Here is an 11,797-nt window from a genome sequence, read left to right as displayed (position 1 = left end):
ATGGCACAGTGTAGAGGGAGCTTTACTCTGTATCTAACCCCATGTTGTACCTGCCCTGGGAGTGTTTGATGGGACAGTGTAGAGGGAGCTTTACTCTGTATATAACCCCATGCTGTACCTGCCCTGGGAGTGTTTGATGGGGCAGTGTAGAGGGAGCTGTGCTCTGTATCTAACCCGTGCTGTACCTTCCCTGGGAGTGTTTGATCAGAGAGGATAGAGGGAGCTTTACTCTGTATCTAACCCCGTGCAGTACCTGACCTGGGAGTGTTTGATGGGACAGTGTAGAGGGAGTTTTATTCTGTATCTAACCCGTGCAGTACCTTCCCTGGGAGTGTTTGATGGGACAGTGTAGAGGGAGCTTTACTTTATATTTAACCCGTGCTGTACCTGACCTGGGAGTTTTTGATGGGACAGTGTAGAGGGAGCTTTACTCTGTATCTAAACCCGTGCTGTATCTGCCCTGTAGGTGTTTGAAGGGACAGTGTAGATGGAGCTTTACTCTGTATCTAAACCCGTGCTGTACCTTCCCTGGGAGTGTTTGATCGGTCAGTGTAGAGGGAGCTGTGCTCTATATCGAACCCGTGCTGTACCTTATCTGGGAGTGTTTGATCAGACAGTATAGAGGGAGCTTTACTCAGTATCTAACCCATGCTGAACCTCTCGGAGTGTTTGATGGGACACTGTAGAGCGAGCTTTATTCTCTATCTAACCCGTGCTGAACCTGCCCTGGGAGTCATGGATGGGACGGTGTAGAGGAAGCTTTACTCTGTATCTAAACCCTTGCTGTACATGCCCTGGGAGTATTTGATGGGACAGTGTAGAGGGAGCTTTACTTTATATTTAACCCGTGCTGTACCTGCTCTGGGAGTGTTTGATGGGACAGTGTAGAGGGAGCTTTACTCTGTACCTAAACCCGTGCTGTATCTGCCCTGGGAGTGTTTGATGGGACAGTGTAGAGGGAACTTTACTCCGTATCTAACCCCGTGCTGTACCTGCCCTGGGAATGTTTGATGTGACAATTTAGAGGGACCTTTACTCCGTATCTAACCCGTGCTACACCTGCCCTGGGAGTGATGGATGGAACAGTGTACAGGGAGCTTTACTCTGTATCTAACCCCGTGCAGTACCTGACCTGGGAGTGTTTGATGAGACAGTGTGGAGGGAGTTTTATTCTGTATCTAACCCGTGCAGTACCTTCCCTGGGAGTGTTTGATGGGACAGTGTAGAGGGAGCTTTACTTTATATTTAACCCATGCTGTTTCTGCCCTGGGAGTGTTTGATGGGACAGTGTAGAGGGAGCTTTACTCTGTATCTATCCCGTGCTGTACCTGCCCTGGGAATGTTTGGGACAGTGTAGAGGGAGCTTTGCTCTGTATCTAACCCATGCTGTACCTGCCCTTGGAATATTTGATGGGACAGTGTAGCGGGAGATTTACTCTGTATCTAACCAGGTGCTGTACCTGTACAGGGAGAGTTTGATGGGGCAGTGTCGACGGTGCTTTACTCTGTATCTAAACCCGTGCTGTACCTTCCCTGGGAGTGTTTGATCGGTCAGTGTAGAGGGAGCTGTGCTCTATATCGAACCCGTGCTGTACCTTCCCTGGGAGTGTTTGATCGGTCAGTGTAGAGGGAGCTTTACTCTGTATCTATCCCGTGCTGTATCTGCCCCGGGAGTGTTTGATACAGTGTAGAGGGAGCCTTACTCTGTATCTAACCCGTGCTGTACCTGCCCTGGGAGTGTTTGATGGGACAGTGTAGAGGGAGCTTTACTCTGTAGCTAACCCTTGTTGTACCTGCCCTGGGAGTGTTTGATGGGACAGTGTAGGGGGAGATTTACTCTGTATCTAACCCCATGCTGTACCTACCCAGGGAGTGTTTGATGGGACAGTGTAGAGGGAGCTTTACTCTGTATCTAACACATGCTGTACCTTCCCTGGGAGTGCTTGATCAGACAGTATCGAGGGAGCTTTACTCTGTATCTAACCCGTGCTGTACCTGCCCTGGGAGTGTTTGATGGGTCAGTGTACGGGGAGCTTTACTCTGTATCTAACCCGTGCAGTATCTTCCCTGGGAGTGTTTGATGGGACAGTGTAGAGGGACCTTTACTGTGTATCTAACCCGTGCTGTCTCTGCCCCAGGGGCGTGTTTGATGTGACAGTGTAGAGGGAGCTTTACTCCGTATCTCACCCCATGCTGTACCTACCCTGGGAGTGTTTGATATCACACTGTAGAGGGAGCTTTACTCTGTATCTAACCTGTGCTGTACCTGCCCTGGGAATGTTTGTTGTGACAGTGTAGAGGGACCTTTACTCCGTATCTAACCCGTGCTGTACCTGCCCTGGGAGTGCTTGATCAGACAGGAAAGAGGGAGCTTTACTCTGTATCGAACCCGTGCTGTACCTGCTCTGGGAGTGTTTGATGGGACAGTGTAGAGGGAGTTTTATTCTGTATCTAACCCATGCAGTATCTTCCCTGGGAGTGTTTGATGGGACAGTGTAGAGGGAGCTTTACTCTGTATCTAACCCCATGCTGTACCTGCCCTGGGAGTGTTTGGTGGGACAGTGTAGAGGGAGCTTTACTCTGTATCTAAACCCTTGCTGTACATGCCCTGGGAGTGTTTGATGCGAAAGTGTAGAGGGAGCTTTCCTCTGTATCTAACCCCATGCTGTGCCTGCCCTGGGAGTGTTTGGTGGGACCGTGTAGAGGAAGCTTTATTCTGTATCTAACCCCATGCTGTCCCTGCCCTGGGAGTGTTTGATGGGTCAGTGTAGAGGGAGCTTTACTCTGTATCTAACCCCGTGCAGTACCTGACCTGGAAGTGTTTGATGGGACAGTGTTGAAGGAGCCTTACTCTTTATCCAACCCGTGCTGTATCTGTCCTGGGAGTGTTAGATGGGACAGTATAGAGGGAGATTTACTCTGTATCTATCCCGTGCTGTACCTGCCCTGGGAATGTTTGGGACAGTGTAGAGAGAGTTTTACTCTGTATCTAACCCATGCTGTACCTGTCCTGGGAGTGTCAGATGGGACAATATAACGGGAGCTTTACTCTGTATCTAAATCCGTGCTGTATCTGCCCCGGGAGTGTTTGATGGGACAGTGTAGAGGGAGCTTTACTCTGTTTCTAACGTTTGTTGTACCTGCCCTGGGAGTGTTTGATGGGACAGTGTAGAGGGAGCTTCACTCTGTTTCTAACCCATGCTGTACCTGTCCTGGGCGTGTTTGATGGGACAGTGTAGAGGGAGCTTTACTCTGTTTCTAACGTTTGTTGTACCTGCCCCGGGAGTGTTTGATCGGACAGTGTAGAGGGAGCTTTACTCTGTATCTAACCCCGTGCTGTACCTGCCCCGGGAGTGTCTGTATTGGGAAACGAATGTCCTGGGTGCTACTTCTAACTGCTCGGGAAGACGGCACGTTTCTAATTTTGCCCCACCGCGGGTGCTGCCAATCCTGCCAATGCTTGCCACAGTTTCGAGAATCGGCACTTACTTCGGGGAGACCGGACCCATTGGAGGAGGGGAGATTGTTGGGTCAGGATAGACACAGAGGGTGTCCTGTGCCGGAGGCTGGGGATTGGGACACAGCGGTGTTGGGACTTGTGGGGTGGGGTCTACAAAGTTTCTGCCTCCCTATGATCTCAGCCTCTTCCCCATCCAACCCTCCACTTCTGATCTCTCCACATCGCACCTCCTCTCACCCTCCCCATCTCGCACCCCCTCGCCCTCTTCCCGTCTCGCGCCGCCTCGTCCACTCACCCTCTCCCCGTCTCGCGACTCCTCACCCCTCTCGCACTTTCCCCCTCCCCCTCTGTCCCTCCTCTCCCCCCCCCCGTGCCCCTCTCGCCCCTTGCCCCAATGGCCCCCCCCGCCCCTCAACCACTGCCCCTCTCACCCTCCCCGTCCCTCTCATCCTCCTCCCCCTCCACTCCCCATCTCAGCCCCTCCCCTCTCCACCCTACTCCTCCTCACCTCCCTCCCCATCTCATTCCTCTGCCTCCCCTCCCCTCCCCTGGGCGAATGAAGAAAGGCTTTGTATTTTACAGCATCCCGTTGGACTCGGATTAAACCCGGCCTCTTGCGCCATCCCGTGACAGCAAATGGATATTACACCTCGCTCTCCCAGCTCCCCTCAGTCAGAGCAGCAGAAACTCATGGGCCAGGGCTGAGAGGTTCATTGACTGTGTTACACAGAGCTGATTATACGAAGTTGTTTTCCTTTATCATTTGCTGATTAGTGATGTTGATGTCGGGATAAATATTGGCCAGGAGACCGGGGATAACTCCCCTGCTCTTCTATGAAATAGTGCCATGGGATCTTTTACATTCACCCGAGAGAGCAGACGGGGCCTCGGTTTATGATCGCATCCGAAAGACGGCACCTCCGACAGTGCGGCACTCCCTCAGCACTGCACTGGGAGCGTCGGCCTAGATTTATTGTCTCAAGTCTCTGGAGTAGGACTTGAACCCATGACCTTCTGACTCAGAGGCAAGAGAAAAAAACAAAGACTTGCATTTATATAGCGTCTTTCATGACCACCGGACGTTCCAAAGCATTTTACAGCCAATTAAGTACTTTTTGAAGTGTAGTCACTGTTGCAATGTAGTAGAATGCTACCCACCGAGCCAGGGCTGGCACTTCGGGTGACACCGTGGCCCAGAATCAAAATCCTCTTTGGCGGTGAGCTGCTTGGGTGTCTGCTGGCTCGCCAGTCTGGTGTAAGTGAGGCCTGGGCCCAAAATTGGGAGCCTCGAATATCATCTGTTTTACACTATCATCCAAAGTGAAACTGACCCCAGTCACTGTCACACAGATACAACAACAAACTTGTATTTATATAGCACCTTTAACGTAGAACATCCCAAGGCACTTCACAGGAGTGTTATGAGACAAAAAATTTGATACCGAGCCACATAAGGAGAAATTAGCTCAGGTAACCAAAAGCTTGGTCAAAGAGGTAGGTTTTAAGGAGCGTCTTGAAGGAGGAAAGAGAGGTAGAGAGGCGGAGAGGTTTAGGGAGGGAGTTCCAGAGCTTGGGGCCCAGGCAACAGAAGGCATGGCCACCGATGGTGGAGCGATTATAATCAAGGATACTCAAGAGGGCAGAATTTGAAGAGCAAAGATATCTCAAGGAGTGTTGTGGGGCTGGAGGAGATTACAGAGATAGGGAGGGGCGAGGGCCATGGAGAAATTTGTACGGAAGAATGAGAATTTTGAAATCGAGGAGTTGCTTAACCGGGAGCCAATGTAGGTCAGCGAGCACAGCGGGTGATGGGTGAGCGGGACTCGGAGCAAGTTAGGACACAGGCAGCTGAGTTTTGGATAACAGCAAGTTTACGTAGGGTAGAATGTGGGAGGCCAGCGAAGAGTGCGTTGGAATAGTCAAGTCTAGAGGTAACAAAGACAGGGATAAGATACACACATTCACTCATTCTCACTCACTCGTATTCTCCCGTACACACAAGCTTGCACTTTCATTCTCACTCACTAGGATTCTCACACACATACACACATTTACGTACTCATTCTCACTCGCATACTCATTCACCAGACTTCAAGGGTTAAGTTACGAGGAGAGGTTACACAAATTAAGGTTGTATTCCCTAAAATTTAGAAGGTTAAGGGGTGATCTGATCGAAGTTTTCAGGATATTAAGGGGAACAGATAGGATCGATAGAGAGAGACTATGGTCCGCTGGTTGGGGAGTCTAGGATTAGGGGCAGAGTCAAGAAATTAGAGTCACACCTTTCAGGGGTGAAATTAGGAAACACTTCTACACACAAAGGGTGGTAGAAGTTTGGAACTCTCTTCCACAAATGACAACTGATGGCGGGTCAATTGTTAATTTTAAATTGGAGATTGATAGCTTTTTGTTAAGCAAAAGTATTAAGGGATATGAGACAAAGGCGGGTATATTGAGTTAGATCACAGAGCAGCCACGATCACATTGAATGGCAGAACAGGTTCGAGGGGCTGAATGGCCTCCTGTTCCTATGTTCATCGTTTTCTCCATATTAAGTGTCAGCCGTGACTCAGTGGGCAGCACCCTCACCTCTGAGTCAGAAGGTTGTGGGTTCAAGTCCCACTCCAGGGACTTGAGCACAAAAATCCAGGCTGACACTCCCAGTGCAGTGCTGAGGGAGCGACGCACTGTCGGAGGTGCCGTCTTTCGGATGAGACGTTAAACCGAGGCCCCGCCTGCTCTCTCAGGTGAATGTAAAAGATCCCACGGCACTATTTTGAAAAAGAGCAGTTGGAGTTATCTCCGGTATCCTGGGGCTAATATTTATCCCTCAATCAACATCACTAAAACAGATTATCTGGTCATTATCACATTGCTCTGTTTGTGGGAGCTTGCTGTGCGCAAATTGGCTGCTGCGTTTCCCACATTGCAACAGTGACTGCACTTCAAAGAGTATTTCATTCACCGTATTCTCCCTATTAAGTGTCAGCCGTGTGAAGCACTTTGGGACGTCCGGTGGTTGTGAAAGGCGCTATAGAAATGCAAGTCTTTCCTTCTTTACAAAACACTTGCTCATTCACTGGTTCTGACTCACTCGTATTCTCTCACACACACACACTCTCACTCACACTCATTCACTTGTGTTCGCGCACGCTTTGGCTTTCCACGCTCGGTGACAGAGCTCCTCGTTGGGCTAGTGATGGAGCTGAAACTGGCCCCTGTTAATTGGAGGGGCGGGTGGGTGCTTGATGGTCCTGCAGGTTTGTTTCATCTCTCATCTCTCGAGAGTCCCTTGGAATTAGCGCAGCGTAAACAGTCTGCGTCCGGGGCCAATGTCTCCGGTCTGCGCGTTGACGCTTACAGAGGAGATCGGACACTGAGATCTCTCCCGGTTACAGAACCGTCGCTAAGAGATAGCGACTCAAACTTAGAACAACAACTTGTATTTATTTATACAGCGCTTTTAACGTAGTAAAATGTCCCTTGGCGCTTCACAGCAGTGCTATCAGACAAAACAAATACATTTGACACCAAGCCGCACAAGAAGAGATTACAGCAGTGGAAGAGCTATGTTTTAAGGAGCATCTTGAAGGAGGAAAGAGAGGTAGAGAGGTGGAGAGGTTTAGGGAGGGAGTTCCAGAGCTTGGGGCCCAGGCAGCAGAAGGCACGGCCACCAATTGTTGAGTGATTATAATCAGGGATACTTAAGACGGCAGAATTAGAGGAGCGCAGACATCGGTGGGGGGGGGGGGGGGGTTGTGGGGCTGGAAGAGATTACAGAGATAGGGAGGGGGCGAGGGCCATGGATAGATTAGTGAACAAGGATGAGAATTTTGAAATCGAGGCGTTGAACAGAACCATAATCTCCTTTCGGGTAGCTAACTCCACTTCAATCACAAAAATATTCCGCTGTACTCAGAACAGAGCAAAAGGTCGTGTGTATGTGTATGAGAGTATGTGAGTGAGTGAGTGTGTGTGAGTGTGACTGTGTGAGTATGAGAGTGTATGAGTGTATGTATGTGTGAGTGAGTGAGTGTGTGTATGAGCCTGTGTGTGAGTATGTGTGAGTGTGTGTGTGTGTGAGAGTGTGTGAGTCTGTGTGTGAGTGTGTGTATGAGTGTGTGAGTGAGAGTGTGTGTGTGAATGTGAGCGTGTATGAGTGTGTGTGTGTGAGTCTGTGAGTGTGAGTGTGTGTGTGAGTGTGAGCGTGTGTGAGTGTGTGAGTGTGAGTGTGTGAGCGTGTGTGAGTTTGTGAGTATGAGTGTGTGTGAGTGTGAGTATGCGTGAGTGTGTGTGAATATGAGTGTGTGAGTGTGTGTGTGTGAGAGTGTGTGTGAGTGTGAGTGTGTGTGAGTGTGTGTACATGTGAGTGTGTTTGAGTGTGAGTGTGTGTGTGAGAGTTTGTGTGAGTGTGTGTGTGCGTAAGTGTGTGTGTGAGTGTGTGTGAGTGTGAGAGTGTGTATGTATGCGAGTGTGTGTGTGTGAGTGTGAGTGTGCGTGAGTGTGAGTGTGTGAATGTGTGTGAGCGTGTGTGTGAGTGGAGTGTGTGTGTGTGTGAGTGTGAGTGTGTGAGAGTGTGTGTGAGTGTGAGTATGAGTGTGTGTGAGTGTGTGTACATGTGAGTGTGTTTGAGTGTGAGTGTGTGTGTTTGAGTGTGTGAGAGTTTGTGTGAGTGTGTGTGTGCGTAAGTGTGTGTGAGTGTGCGTGTGAGTGAGTGTGTGTGAGTGTGAGAGTGTGTGTGAGTGTGCATGTATGCAAGTGTGTGTGTGTGTGTGTGAATGTGTGTGTGTGTGTGTGTGAGTGTGAGTGAGTGTGAGTGTGTGAATGTGTGTGAGCGTGTGTGTGAGTGGAGTGTGAGTGTGTGTGAGTATGTGTGTGTGTGAGTTGGTGTGAGTGTGTGTTTGTGTGTTGATGTGAGAGTGAGTGTGTGAGTGTGAGTATGTGTGAGTGTTTGACTGAGTGTGTGCGTGTGTGAGTGAGTGTGAGAGTGTGAGTGTGAGTGTGAGAGTGAGAGTGTGTGTGTGAGTGTGCGAGAGTGTGTGAGTGCGTATGAGTGTGTGTGAGGTTGTGTGTGAGTGTGTGTGTGAGTGGGTGTGAGTGTGTGTATGTTTGACTGTGAGTGTGTGTATGTGTGAGTGTGTGTGTGAGTGAGTGTGAGTGGGTGTGAGTATGAGTGAGCATGTGTGAGTGAGTGTGTGAGTATGTGTGTGAGTATGTGTGAGTGTGTGTGTGAGTGTGTGAGAGTGAGTGTGTGAGTGTGTGAGTGCATGTGTGAGTGTGTGTGAGGTTGTGTGTGAGTGTGTGAGTGTGTGAATGTGTGTGTGAGTGTGAATGTGTGAGTGTGAATGTGAGTTTGTGTGAGTGTGAGTGAGTGTGTGTGTGTGAGTGTGAGTGTGTGTGAGTGTTTGTGTCTGTGTGTGTGTGAGTGTGCTTTTGTGAGTGTGAGTGTGTGCGTGTGTGAGTGTGAGTTTGTGTGAGTGTGTATGTGAGTGTGAGTTTGTGTGACTGTGTGTGAATGTGTGTGAGGTTGTGTGTGAGTGTGTGAATGTGTGTGCGAGTGTAAGTGTGTGAGTTTGTGTGAGTGTATGTGAGCGTGTGTGTGTGAGTGTGTGTGAGCGTGTGTGTGTGAGTGTGTTTGAATGTGAGTGTGTGTGTATGAGTGTGTTTTGTGCGAATGTGTGTGAGTGTGTATATGTATGTGAGTGTGTATGAGTGAGCGTGAGTGTGTGTGTGTGTGTGTGAAAGTGAGTGTGTGTGAGTGTGTGTATGTGATTGAGTGTGTGTATGTGTGTGTGAATGTGTTTGAGTGTGTGTGAGATTGTGTCTGTGTGTGAGTGTGTTTGTGTGTGTGTGAGTGTGTGTATGTGATTGAGTGCTTGTATGTGTGTGTGAATGTGTTTGAGTGTGTGTGAGTGTGTGTATGTGTGAGCGTGTATGTGTGAGTGTGTGAGTGTGTATGAATGTGTGAGTGAGTGTGAGTGTGTGTGTGAGTGTGTGTGAAAGTGAGTGTGTGTATGTGATTGAGTGCGTGTGTGAGTGTGTGTTTGTGTGTGAATGTGTTTGAGTGTGTGTGAGTTTGTGTAAGTGTGTGTGAATGTGTTTGAGTGTGTGTGAGTGTGTGTGAGAGTGTGTCTGTGTGTGAGTGTGTGTGTGATTGTGGTATGTGATTGAGTGCGTGTGTGAGTGTGTCTATGGGAGTGTGTGTATGTGTGAGTGTGTATGTGTGTGTGTGTGTGTGAATGTGTGTGAGTGAGTGTGTGTGAGTGTATGTGTATGTGAGTGAGTGTGTGCATGTGTGTGTGTGTGAGTGTGTGTGTGTGAGAGAGAGTGTGTGTGTGTGTGTATGAGTGAGTGTGAGTGTGTGTGTGTGTGTGTGTATGTGTGTGTGTGAGTGAGTGTGTGTGAGTGTGTCAGACACAGACTGACCCTGCGAGTGCCCCGGTGCAGTGTGTGTGTATGTGTGTTCCTGTGGATGGGCATTGCGGAATAATGAACAAGATAAGGATCGGTTCCCCCAGGGGAGCTGCAAAGCCACAGAAATCCCACCCACTCGGTATCAATGATAATAAGAGGCACAGAGAGATAGCCAAGGAGCCAACATACACACACAGGGCCGGGCTCGAGTGTGAGAGCGGGTGTTTGAGGCCACAGTGTTGCGGGACGTGGCGTCCCTTCAACAACTTGCATTTATATAGCGCCTTTAAAACAACCCAAAGTGCTTCATTAGACAGAATTTGACACCGAGCCACATAAGGAGATATTAGGGCAGGATGGATAAAAGAAGTAGGTTTTAATGGGCGTCTTAAAGGATTAGAGAGGGAATTCATAAGCTTCAGGGGCCTTGGCAGCCAATGGTGGTGTGAAGGAGAGGGGTATTAACAAGGGGCCAGGATTTGGAGGAGCGCAGAGATCTGGGAGGGTTGCAGGGCTGGAGGTGTTTACAGAGGGAGGGGCGAGGCCATGGAGATAGATATAAAGCTTGTGGAATGTGAAGAGAGGACACTGGCTGCCAAGGCATGAGAGGAATTCAAAACAACATCCCGAGTTCAGGTGTGAGACAGCTTAGCCTCTGCTGATAATCGGCTCGCTGCCCGGGCCAATGAGGGGGGTTTCAACCTCAGGCAACTGACCCCTCAGGCAGGCCGCAAGCTCTACCCAACCAAACCCCTGGCTCAGAGACACAGGTCAGCCGGGCTTTGCCCCATCCAGGGTATTGCCCCCCAGCAAATCCAGGGCATCGCCCCCAACAAATCCAGGGGATCCCCCCCCCCCAGCAAATCCAGGGGATCACCCGGCCAGCAAATCCAGGGGATCCCCCCCACCCCGCTTTCTTCCCTCATCTGCTCTACCGCCCCTCAACCGCTTCCCGCGCCTTCTCCCTTCCCATCCTTCCCTCCTATCCATTCCCTTCCTCCCCAACCCCCTGCTCCTCTTTCCCCTGCTCCTTGGGGGCAATGGGGTAGGAGGGACTGGGTGGGGGGGAGAGGGAGAGGGAGGGGGGGGAGAGGGTTAGGGGAGAGAGGGGGAGATGGAGGGGGAAGAGGGGAAGAGGGAGAGAAGGGGAGGGAGTCAATGGGGGAGGGAGGGGCTCAGTTGGGGGAGGGAAGGGGATCAGTGGGGGGTTAGGGGGAGAGAGGGTGTCACTGGGGTGGGTGGGGTGTTAGTAGGGAGGGGTGTTGAGGATAGTTTATTCCCTGGGCACAGTGTGGACAGTGATGGACAGCCTCCTTAAGGTGGAGCAGAGTTTAAGCGCAGAATGTGGAGCTGAAACTTGCCCCCGCCCCGGGACTCGCCCCTCTGCTCCCGGCTGTCTGTGAGCCGCTCCCGGACTACTCTGGGCCAGGCTGCTGAACCCTGCCCGCCCTTTTATTGTTACTTTGCTGTTATAAGATTTCTGGTGATTTCTCAGCTCCACCTTAAGAGGCAGGGGTCGGGGGCGAGGCGGGGATCCCGTGACTCGGGGGCGCGCCTGGAGCTGGGCTTTAATCTGGAAATATTAATGTTACAGTGAGCGGGACTGAGAGTCCGCACACTTAGGGGCTGCTGCTGGACACATTGTATCCCAGGTAACAGTAACAGTAACAGTAACAGTATGTGGCTCACTCTGTATCTGTTCCCGAACTTTGCATTGCTGTTATACCTTGCTTTGTGGAACTCTCTAATTCAGTGACTTCGTGATAGCTGGTTTTATCTCTCTCTCTGCCTCCCTTTCTCTCTCTCTCTTGCCCTTTCCCTCTCTCTCTGCCTCCCTTTCTCTCTCTCTCTGCCTCCCTTTCTCTCTCTCTCTTGCCCTATCTCTCTCTCTCTCTTGCCCTATCTCTCTCTCTTGCCCTATCT

This window comes from Pristiophorus japonicus, chromosome 26 (genome assembly GCF_044704955.1).
Source record: "Pristiophorus japonicus isolate sPriJap1 chromosome 26, sPriJap1.hap1, whole genome shotgun sequence".
Lineage (NCBI taxonomy): Eukaryota > Metazoa > Chordata > Chondrichthyes > Pristiophoridae > Pristiophorus > Pristiophorus japonicus.
Note: the sequence above shows the minus strand (reverse complement) of the source record.